This window comes from Nomascus leucogenys, chromosome 10 (genome assembly GCF_006542625.1).
Source record: "Nomascus leucogenys isolate Asia chromosome 10, Asia_NLE_v1, whole genome shotgun sequence".
NCBI classification, from domain to species: domain Eukaryota; kingdom Metazoa; phylum Chordata; class Mammalia; order Primates; family Hylobatidae; genus Nomascus; species Nomascus leucogenys.
The window spans coordinates 23,328,356-23,341,101 of record NC_044390.1 but is presented as its reverse complement, the minus strand read 5'-3'; positions in this window follow the sequence as shown (position 1 = coordinate 23,341,101).

Sequence of the window (12,746 nt, the reverse complement as noted above, 5' to 3'; positions counted from 1 at the left end):
AGAGCTGTCCCCTCCCCCACTGCAGCCTCCCGCATGCCACTTTACCTGCATGCCTTTACCCACTGCCACCCCCGACATTGCTTTACCTCCTGGTGTGTTCATGGGAGGACCTTGTTTTGTCCTTTCCTATCAGCAGGCATGTGCACATGCATCCTTCCATGCCACGGGAGTCTGTGTGAGTGCACCCTTCTCCCTATCCCACTGCTGCATCACCATTGCTGTCCAAGCGTTGGTGGGCACAGAGCTCACCAGCTCTGCCCCTGCCAGCATTCTGCCCCTGCACCAACACTGCCACCAGCATGAAACTAGGTATGAAAAACAATGAACCTACCCCTACCCTGAGCAGCCACTGCCACCCACATGAATGCACACAGAGGGAACACAAAGTCCTCTACTCATTAGTGCCCCACCCACATGCTAACACAAACACTGGCTCAAATGTGTGCCTAGTCACTGATGGAGGCCCCTGTCCACTCCTGCTCCACAACCATGCTGCCACCACCACTGCTACAAATGCTGGCATGGATACTGGCACTTAGGCACCTGCTAACATCCTGCTGCAGCCAACGAGCATGCACCTTGCCAGGCTGCCACCACTGCTGGCATGTGCCAACTAGGATTGATTCCACTGCCACCACCCTATGAAGGGCTTTGGCTGGCACCACCCATTGGAGTGTTTTGACCAGCAGCTCAGGAGTACCTCGGCTCCTCCAGTGCAGCAAGTACCTAACCTTGAGGAGCCAAAGAAAAAAGCTGGGGCCAATATCAGTCCCCAAGCATTACAGCACACAGTCCAGTAGTGCTGAGTTGAGCCTTGGCCCCCTAAAATCTTCCAGAAGTGAATTCAATCAGTTGAACCCATCTTTTATCACAATCAAATCCCCAAGGTCATCAAATAGGATAAAGGAAAAATAAATTCATCCCAAAAATAGCAACCTCAAAGATTAAAGGAACATAAGCCCACAAAGGTGAGAAAGAATAAGCACAAGAACTCTGACAACTCAAAAAGCCAGAGTGCCTTCTTTCCTCCAAACGACCATACTAACTCTCCAGCAAGGGTTCTTAATGAGGTTGAGATGCCTGAAATGATAGAAATAAAATTCAGAATATGGATAGAAAGGAAGATCATTGAGATTCAGAAGAATATTGAAACCCAATCTAAGGAGGCTAAGAATCACAGTGAAACAACAAAGGAGCTGACAAATGAGATAGCCAGTATAGAAAAGAATGTAACTGACCTACTAGAGCTAAAACACACACTACAAGAATTTCATAATGCAATCACAAGTATTAACAGCAGAATAGACCAAGCAGAGGAAAGAATCTCAGAGCCTGAAGACTGGCTGTCTGAAATAAGACAGTCAGAGAAGAATAAAGAAAAAAGAATGAAAAGGAACAAACAAAACCTCCACGAAATGTGAAATTATGTAAAAATACCAAATATATGACTCATTGGCATCCCTGAAAGAGATGGGGAAAATAGAAGCAACTTGGGAAACATATTTCAGGACATTATTCAGGAGAACTTCCCCAATCTAGCTAGAGAGGCCAACATTCAAATTCAGGAAATGCAGAGAACCCCAGCAAGACACTTCACAAGAAGATCACCCCCAAGACATATAATCGTCAGATGTCTCCAAGGTTGAAGTGAAAGAAAAAAATGTTAAAAGCAGCAAAAGAGGAAAGACAGATCACCTACAAAGGAAGTCCATCAGACTAATAGTGGACCTGTCAGCAGCAACCCTACAAGTCAGAAGAGAATGGAAGCCTATATACAACATTCTTAAAGAAAAGAAATTCCAACCAAGAATTTCGTATCCAGCCAAACTAAGCTTCATAAGTAAAAGAGAAATAAGGTTCCTTTCAGATAAGAAATGCTGAAGGAAATCATTACCACCAGACCTGCCTTACAAGAACACCTGAAAGAAGCACTAAATATGGAATGGAAAGATTGTTACTAGCCACTACAAAAACACACTTAAGTACACAGACCAATGACACTGTAAAGCTACCACACAAAGAAGTTGGCATAATAACCAGCTAATGACATGATGATAGGATCAAATCTACATAAATCAATACTAACCTTGCATGTAAACAAGCTAAATGCCCGAATTAAAAGGCACAGAATGGCAAGCTGGATAGAGGAGCAAGACCAAATGGCATGCTGTCTTCAAGAGTCCCATCTCACATGCACTTATAGGCTCAAAATAAAGGAATGAAGAAAAATCTACCAAGTAAATAGAAAACAGAAAAAACCATAGGTTACAATACTAATTTCAGATGAAACAGACATTTAACCAATGGAGATTTTAAAAAAAGACAAAGAAGAAAATTGTATAATGGTAAAGGGTACAATTCAACAAGACTATCTGACTATCCTGAATACATATGCAACCAACACAGGACCATGCAGATTCATAAGGAAAGTTCTCAGAGACTGTCAAAGAAACTTAGACTCCCACATAATAATAGTGGGAAATTTCAACACCCTATTCACCCACTGACAATAATAGATCATCAAGGCAGAAAATTAGCAAAGACATACAGGACCTGAGCTCAACACTGGACCAAATGAACCAGATAGACATCTATAGAAATCTCACCCAAAACCAACACAATATGCATTCTTCTCATTGCCATGTGGCATATGCTCTAAAATCGACCACATTATTGGATATAAAACAATCCTCAGCAAATGCAAAAGAATAGAAATTATACCAATCACTCTCTTGGACCACAGAGCAATAAAAATAGAAATCAAGACTAAGAAAATTGTTCAAAACCATACAACTGCATGGAAATTAAACAACCTGCTCCTGAATGACTTTCAGAGAAATAATGAAGTTAAGGCAGAAATCAATAAGTTCTTTGAAACTATCGAGAACAAAGATAAAGCATACTAGAATCTCAGGAACATACCTAAAGGCATTGTTAAGAAGGAAATTCTTACCACTAAATGCACCATTAAAAAGTTAGAAAGATGTCAAATTAACAACCTATCACAACTAAAAGAACTAGACAAGCAAGAACGAACCAACTCCAAAGCTAGTGGAAGACAAGAAATAACCAAGATCAGAGCTGAACTGAAAAAGACTGAGACACACACACACACAATCATTTAAAAGATCAGTGAAGCCAAGAGTTGTTTTTTTGGAAAAATTAATAAAAAAGATAGACTGCTAACTAATCTAATGAAGAAGTAAAAAGAGAAGATCCAAATAAACACAATTAGAAACAACAAAGATGTTACTACTGAGTCCACAGAAATACAAATAACCATCAGAGACTCCAGTGAACATCTCTGTTCACATAAACTAGAAAATCTAGAAGAAATAGATAAATTCCTGGACACACACACCCTCCTAAGACTGAACTAGGAAGAAATTGAATCCCTGAACAGACCAATAATGAGCTCCAAAATTGAATTAGTAATAAATAGCCTACCAAACAAAAAAAGCCCAGGATCAAATAGATTCTCAGCCAAATTCTACCAGATACACAAAGAAGAGCTGGTACCATTTCTACTGAAACTAGTCCAAAAAATTTAGGAGAAGGGACTCTTCCCCAACTCATTCTATGAAGCCAGCATCAATCTGACAGCAAAATTTGGCAGAGATACAACAACAAAAAACTTCAGGCCAATATCCTTGATGAACTTTGATGCAAATATCCTAATACTAGCAAACCAAATCTGGCAGCTTATCAAAAAGCTAATCCACCCTGATCAAGTAGGCTTTATCCCTGGCATGCAAGCTTGGTTCAGCATGTGCAAATGAGTAAATGTGATTCATCACATAAACAGAACTAAGGACAAAAAGCACATGATTATTACAATAGATGCAGCAAAGACTTTCAATAAAATTCAACATCTTTTCATGTTAAAAACTCTCAATGAACTAAGTACTGAAGGAACATAACTCAATATAAAAGGAGCCATCTATGACAAACCCACAGCCAATGTCATACTGAATGGGCAAAAGCTGAAAACATTTCCTTTGAAAACTGGCACCAGACAAGAGTGCTGTCTCTCATCTCTTCTATCCAACATAGTATTGGAAATCCTGCCAGAGCAATTAGGTAAGAGAAAAAAATAAAGGGGATCCAAATAGGAAGAGAGGAAGTCAAACTATCCTGGTTGGCAGATGACATGATTCTATATCTAGAAAACTCCGCAGTCTTGGCCCAAAAGCTCCTTAAGCTGTTAAACAAATTCAGCAAAGTTTCAGAATACAAAACCAATATATAAAAATCACTATCATTCCTATACACGTACAGCAGCCAAGCCGAGAGACAAATCAGAAAGGCAATCCCATTCACAATTGCCACAAAAAGAATAAAATACCTAGGAATACAGCTAACCAGAGAGGTGAAAGACCTCTAAAATGAGAATTATAAAACACTGCTCAAAAATGTCAAAGATGACACAAATAGAAAGACTTTCCATGCTCATGGATGGGAAGAATCAGTATTGTTAAAATGGCCATACTGTCCAAATCAATTTACAGATTCAATGCTATTCCTGTCAAACTACCAAAGACATTTCCACAGAACTAGAAAAAACCATTTTAAAATTCATATGGAACCAAAAAAGAGCCCAAATAGCCAAGTCTATCCTAAGGAAAAGGAACAAAGCTGAAGGCATCATGCCACCTGACTTCAAACTATACTGCAGGGCTACAATAACCCAAACAGCATGATATTGGTACAAAAACAGACACATAGACCAATGGAACAGAATACAGAGTCAAGAAACAAAGCCACACAGATACAACCATCTGATCCTTGACAAAGCAGACAAAAACAAGCAATGGGAAAAGTATTATCTATTAAATAATCGGTGCTGGGATAACTGGCTAGCTACATGCAGAAGATTGAAACTGGACTCCTTCTTTACACCATATACAAAAATCAGCTCAAGATGGATTAACACCCCAAACTATAAAAACCCTTGAAACAACCTAATCAATACCATTCTGAACATAGGAATTGGCAAATATTTCATGACGAAGACATCAAAAGCAATTGCAACAAAAGCAAAAATTGACAAATAGGATCTAATTAAAATAAATAGCTTCTACACAACAAACGAAACTATCAGCAGAGTCAACCTATAGAATGGGAGAAAATATTTGCAAACTATGCTTTTAACGAAGGTCTAATATCCAGAATCTATAAGAAACTTAAACAAACGTACAGGCAAACAACAACTGCATTAAAAAGTGGGCAATGGACATGAACACTTTTCAAAAGAAGACATACATGTGGCCCACAGACATATGAAAAAAACCTCAATATCACTGATTATTAGAGAAATGCAAATCAAAACCGCAATGAGATACCATCTCACGCAAGTCAGAATGGCTGTTACTAAAAAGTAAAAAAAATAACAGATGCTGATGAGGTTGCAGAGAAAAGGGGATGCTTACACACTGTTGGCAAGAATGTAAGTTAGCTCAACAACTGTAGAAAACAGTGTAGTGCTTCCTCAAAGAGCTAAAAACAGAACTACCATTTCACCCAGCAATATCATTACTGGGTATATACCCACGGGAATAGAAATCATTCTATCATAAAGACACATGCACGTGTATGTTCACTGCAGCACTATTCACAATAGGAAAGACATGGAATCAACCTAAATACCCATCAATAGCAGAGTGGATAAAGAAAATGCGGTACATTACACCATGGAGCCATAAAAACATAATAAGATCATGTTTTCTGTAGGAACATGGATGAAACTGGAAGCCATCATTCTGAGAAAATTAATGCAGGAATAGATAACCAAATACTGCATGTTCTCATTTATAAGTAAGAGCAAGATATTGAGAACTCATGGACACGAAAAGGGGAACAACAGATACTGAGGCCTACTTGACAGTGGAGGGTGGAAGGAGGGAGATCAAGAAAAAAAACGACTATTGGGTACTAGGCTTAGTATATGGTTGACAAAATAATCTATACAACAAACCCTCATAACACGAGTGTACCTATATAACAAACCTGTACATGTTTCCCTGAACCTAAAATAAGTTTTTTTGTAAAGAAAAAACTATTCTAAATTTCATATGGAATCAAGAGCCCAGAGAGCCACAACAATTCTAATCAAAAAGAACAAAGTAGGAGGTATCACATTACCTGACTTCAAACTATACTGTAAGGCTACAATAACCAAAACAGCATGGTACTGGTACAAAAATGGACACATAAACCAAGGGTACAGAATAGAGAACCCAAAAAGAAGGTCACACACATTCAACCATCTGATCTTCAACAAAGTTGACAAAAATAAACAGCGGAGAAAGGACTCCCTATTCAATAAATGGTGCTAGGATAACTGGCTAACCATATGCAGAAGAATAAAGCTGGACCTCTTCCTTACACCATATGCAAAAATTACTCAAGATGATTTAGAGATTTAAATGTCAGACGTCAAACTATAAAAATCCAAAAACAAAGCCTACAAAATACCCTGCTCAAGATCAGTCTAAGCAAAAAATATATGGCTATATTGTATTAACACTTTTTAATCTAATTGCCCTGAAATTTAGTGATCAAATATGAGAATCATAATATGAATATCTGATTTAAAACATGCAATGATTTAAGCAGAAATTAATCAAAATAATAAAATTATCAACATTTTAAAAGTTGCTATTTCAAGATAAATTTAGATTTTCTATAAAATGATAACCTTAGCCAATGAATTTTGCATATATCTGAAATCAATCAGTGCTATCTGACAAAATATAACTATTAAATAACTTTTATCTCAGATCAGATCAATCCAGTATTGAAGCTAATGTTTTGAGATGTTTTTATATTCTCATTATAATGATTAGAAAATCAAACAAGTTGCTACATCTTTCATTTAAATTCTGTGTGGTTGAAAGTAATATGCAGTCACTTGAGGAGGCCTCATCACAACATATTTGACAAAATAGTAGGCTACCCGTGTCTGCCTGAAATATATGCTGAACCTAATTGAATCACTTCGTCTCTTAGGGTTTCAGTTTTTTCACCTCTAATGTACATGTTTAGATTAATGTCTGCCAAAGGCTCAGGTACAGGTCTGTTACTGACTTGCTTTAAGAGAATCAACTAAAAATTTTGATTAACAATTCAAACTCAAGACCTACTTCATGATGTGCTGAATTAGAATCTCAAAGGCTGGGGTTTAGGAAGTTTTCTGGTTGATACTCTTATGCAGTCAAATTTGTAAATCACTGAACTAAATAAGTTTTAAGGCCTTTCTCGCAGATCTAATATTCAGTGACTCTGAGTCTCTGTCTTACAGAATATTATGTCCAAATTAATTTTCATGTTATTTGCAAGATAAGAAATTTGGTCTATCCTTACATATACAGTACAGTATGACCAAACTCAGTTATGTTAGAAAAGGCTGAATTTACATAACCAATGAGTTTAGGGTTCAAAGAAAGGACAGAAACCTGGGAGCAGTTTTAATTATTGTTTCTCTCATTTTCTTTCTTTCCCCGCTGCCTCCTCTCTCCCTCCCTTAGCTTATTAACTTAGCATTAGCATGGTAATCCAGTAACCTAATCATAGCTACCCAATAAATATTTGCTGATTAGATAAAATTAACCTTCCAGTAAATTCAATACAGTGCAATGCATAGCTTTACCTAGACATAATACAAATATCTTATATGGGGAAAAATTCATAAAGAACAAAACTGTGGTAGAATTAATCATTCTAATATTTTCACAGCTTTGTGTGGATATCCATATCCTTTTAATCAGCTATGGGACGTTTACGTTTTCCACAGTAAAAGACAATGAAAAGACTAGAAGGAAAGATATGTAGTTCCAACCCCAGATCTGTCACCTTGTAGTCATAGGCCTTACATGAGCTACTTCCTTTTCTGAGACTAATTTTCCTCATTTATAAATGCGGAAAATAGGCCGGGCACCATGGCTCATGCCTGTAATCCCAACACTTTGGAAGGCCGAGGCATGTGGATCATTTGAGGCCATGAGTTTGACACCAGCCTGGCCAACATGGCAAAACCCTCTCTCTACTAAAAATATGAAAATTAACCATGCACCTGTGATTCCAGCTGTTCCATAAGCTGAGGTGTAAGAATCACTTGAACCCAGGAGGCAGAGGCTGCAGTGAGGTGAGATTGCATCACTGCACTCCACCCTGGGTGATAGAGCAAGACTCTGTCTCCAAAAATAATGAATAAATAAATAAATAGATAGATAAATAAAATGCAGAATAGTAGTTCCTCACAGAATTGCTATGGTTATTAAATCAGATATACATTTAAAATGTTCGGAATAATGTCTGGCACATATAAAGTACTTGATGCTGGTTGTCATACTTTCTTCACTAGTTTTAATGAGAATTCAATAGATTCTATTTTAAAAATCCCTTTAATCTACAGAGTACTATTATTAATTTGCTTACAAAACTACTTTTTTCAGTTTTTCCTATGTGAAAACATGTAACATAATATTTATAATTTCAAATTATAATTTCAATTTGTTCTTTCCAAATGTAAGATGTTGCATGGCCATTAGTCATTTCAGGCCATAATATATCAAAACATTATTATTTAGGAGACTCCTAAAATTAAAAACATAAAAAGCAGCTTAACTGCCTGTAGTCAAAATGTCCATTGGTTATTTAGTGACTTCATCTCTGAAGGTTTTCATTTTCTCACCTCCAAAAGTGGACGTTTAGATTTGTCTGTTACTGACTTGCTGTAAAAGAAATAACTGGAAATTTTGACTAAAATTCAGACTCACAGACATTCTCCAGACATGCTGAATCAGACTTTTAAAGCTTGGGGTTTAGGAAGCTCTCTTATTGATTTTGTTGTGCAGTTAAGTTTGAAAATTATTGGAGTGAGTGATGGCAACCAGAGAAGATGCTCCCATCATTGGGATCATCACTGCACCCTGTCTCTGTTGACTCTGGCCATACATACCAGTTATATCCCAGTGTTAAAGATTCTGGATCCATACTTCTTAAATTGCAATTCAGACTTTGCTGCTTACTTGAGCAAGCTACCTAAAGTGTCTGAGATTCTACCTCAGACACGTCTACCTTTTTTATTACTGATATGACAACACCAACATCGGCACTTTGAATTCAATCAGTACTTGAAGGGTTGAGGTGGTATTTTCTAGGCAGAGATGGCAGGGAAGACACTCACTTTAATTCACTTATGTGCTTTTTTCACATGAACTATAAAGTAGCATTGCTTTTCCCCAGAGTTCTATAAGTTATCTCAAGAAGTCAGCTCCTTTAGTCTCTTTATCTAATTTTTCCCTTCCATAGAATCTCAACATCTGTTTATTAGGCTGTGAAAAGCAACAAAGTACTGATACAGGCTACGGCATGGAAACCTCAAAAACATTATGTTTAAGGAAAGAAGTGAGATATAAAAGATCACGTGTTGCCTGATTCCACATATATGAAATGTCCAGAAAAGAAAATTTAGCAATTGCGTAGGACAGGGATTACAAAGGAGAGTAATTGTAAATAGGTATAAGGTTTCTTTTAGAAGTGATAGATGTGTTCTAAAATTAGATTGTTGCATAACTCTGTATATATACCAAAATCACTGAATTGCACACTTAAATTGGGTAAATAATACAGTATGTAAATTATATCTTAATAAAGCTGTTAAAAAAAAACATAACCCAAGAAGCTCATTTTGTCAAAAGTCCATGGAAAAATACCCCAACAGTTGCCATGGTAAGTGACCTTCAGCTACCTACATAGAGAGTTGAGAAATAAGGGAAGTCTTTGCAACAGCGCAAGCAAACGTTTCCTCAAGCAAGAAACATTTGAGAGTTACCCACATAAGTTGTGCAGAAATAATTTTGAGTAGCCATTGATAAAGTTGTATGTCCTGAGTAACAATATGGATATAAGAGCAGAAAATTTCAATTACTGTTTCTAGCTTTGTGAAATTCATTGATTTTCAACCTCTCTTCTTTCCTAATATATACATTTAAAGCTACAAAATTCCCTGTAGGAAATGCTTAACAGTATCCCATACATGCCCAAGTTTTGGTATGTTGTACCTTCATTAGTTAAAATTATTTTTTCACTGTCATGTTATTTTATAACATCTCATTAGCCAAAGCAAGGCACATGGCCATCCCTGAGTTCAATGGAGTGGGAAAGCAGACTCCTCCCATAGAGGTTAAAGGGTCCTCAGTGAATATTTCCTGAATGCCAGTCTAATTGACTATATTTCCAAGTGGCAATAATAGAAGGAATTCCAGACAGAAAGAAGGGAGTGCACAAAACTACAAAACTATGGTGTTTGGGAAAATTATAATAGTTCAGAATGACTGAAAGTGACTGAGAGAAGGGTGGTGGAGGTAAGCAAGGACATTTTGCCTTTCAAGTACTTTTAGTATATTGGTAGCAATTGCTTTTCATCCATTTTCTCAAAGAATTGGAAATAGGATTACGTCATTGAAATGTCTGAGTACACATGGACACAAAGAAGGGAACAAGACACACCAGTACCTGCTTGAGGGTGAGGAGTGGGAGGAAGGTAAGAATCAAAAAACTACCTATCAGGTACTACACTTATTAGTAATAAAATAATCTGTATACAACCCCCGGCCCCCCGACATGCAGTTTACATAAATAACACACATGCACATGTACCCATGAACCCAAAAGTTAAAAAAAAAAAGTCCATGTTAGCAGATTTTTTTTTTGCATCAAAAAGCTGGAATGTTCCTCAATAAATTTTAAGACAACTTAACATGTCAGGTAAAAAAATAACAGACCAAATAATTTTTTTGTCCTCGTCGTCGTCGTTGTTGTTGAGATGGAGAGTCTCCCTCTGTCGCCAGGCTGGAGTGCAGTGGCGTGATCTCGGCTCACTGCAACCTTTGCCTCTGGTTCAAGCAAATCTCCTGCCTCAGTTTCCCAAGTAGCTGGGACTACAGGTGCACACCACCACACCCAGCTAATTTTTGTATTTTTAGTAGAGACGGGGTTTCACCATGTTGGCCAGGATGGTCTCCATCCCTTGACCTCGTGATCTGCCCGCCTCAGCCTCCCAAAGTGTTGGGATTAGGCATGAGCTACCGCGCCCGGCCCAGACCAAATGATTTTTTAAATATTTTTTTCATTTGCCTGCTCTTTTTTTTCGAGTTTCCTATAATATCATATCTAGTACTGTTATAATGAGGCTGCCATAAAGAACTGAATTGCTCATGGGCACCTGGGAGTTCAGTGCTTTCTACACACAGGGTTATCAGGCTTGCTCTAAGTATCTGAAAGAATAACCTAGAACGTTGTTTTTGTTTTGCAAATATATCGTATAGGTGCAATCCTATATTGTATTTCACTAGAATGTCGTATTTATAAAGAAACACTCAAAAAGAATTCTAAGTTTTTTTATTGCTGATATGACAAAAAGTACAATAAACAAAACAAGAAAGAACTTTTTGGTTAGGGTTTTCTCTGAATTTCTGAAATTGTTAAGTTTCCGGGCGAACCTTCTTTAGTTTCTCTTAAACTAAAAGAGAAGACCCAATCTACCCTTCACAAAAACTGATTGCTGATATCTTGCTAGGTCTCTTTTTCTGTAAGATCGGTTCATTTAAATAATTCCAAATCTTGAGCATTTTCACTCCCCTCCAGATCTTGGAACATCTGCCTTTTTACTCATTTATTAAATAAACTTTTGTAGACTTTGTGAATAAAGATTTCTGGAGGAATTCAAAGAGATATAATTCTGGGTATATGTAATTCTAGCCAGTTTTCTTTTTTCTTTTTTAGACAGGGTCTCATTCTGTCACCCAGGCTGGAGTGCCAGTGGAACAATTTCAGCTCACTGCAACCTCCACCTCCCGGGTTCCAGTGATTCCCACGCCTCAGCCTCCTGAGTAGCTGGGATTACAGGTGTGCATCACCACGCCTGGCTAATTTTTGTATTTTTAGTAGAGATGGGATTTCCCCATGTTGGCCAGGCTAGTCTGGAAATCCTGGCCTCAAGTGATCTGCCTGCCTCACCCTCACAAAGTGCTGGATTACAGGCATGAGCCACCGCACCCGGCCTAATTCTAGATAGTTTTTATTTGACACGCACATTTTTTTCATTTAACACGAGTATATTTCAAGGCTGTGACACTGTTAACTTATTCACCACCTTTGTGCAAAATACAAAAACATACTTTTTCCTGCAGGAAGACACAGTCTGAATTTCAGTACCAATTTCACTGCTCATTTGGCTTCGGCAAACAACCTAAACAACAGTATGCCTTGATCCTTTGTGAAAAAGTAATTATTTTCTTCATCAATTGTTTATATTTAATGCCAATCTCAAATAGGCTACTTTGCTTAATAACAAAAAAACAAAGAGATGTTAATGCTTAACTAAAACTGTTTTCTGTATTATGAAATGATGAGTTATGTTTTAAATTCCTTTTTTCTAAAACTAAAACTTCATTAAATCAATATGAAATGAATATTTAATGGAAGTTAGAGCAGAACAGAATGTGCATGTACATCAAGGAAGAAACTCTTAAAATACACTTAATAGGAGGATTTACATATATTAAGCCTAAATTTGATGAGTTAATGAAAATTATAATGGACTTGCGCATGAGTATGGTCAAACCCCACTTTGCTGCTAGAGTTCCAAGAACCTCATTCCAAACACTTTACCTTCTATATTTAATTTTCCTAATCTATAAAATGAGAATTTCTACCTAGCTGATTTCTTTTATTCCCTCTAG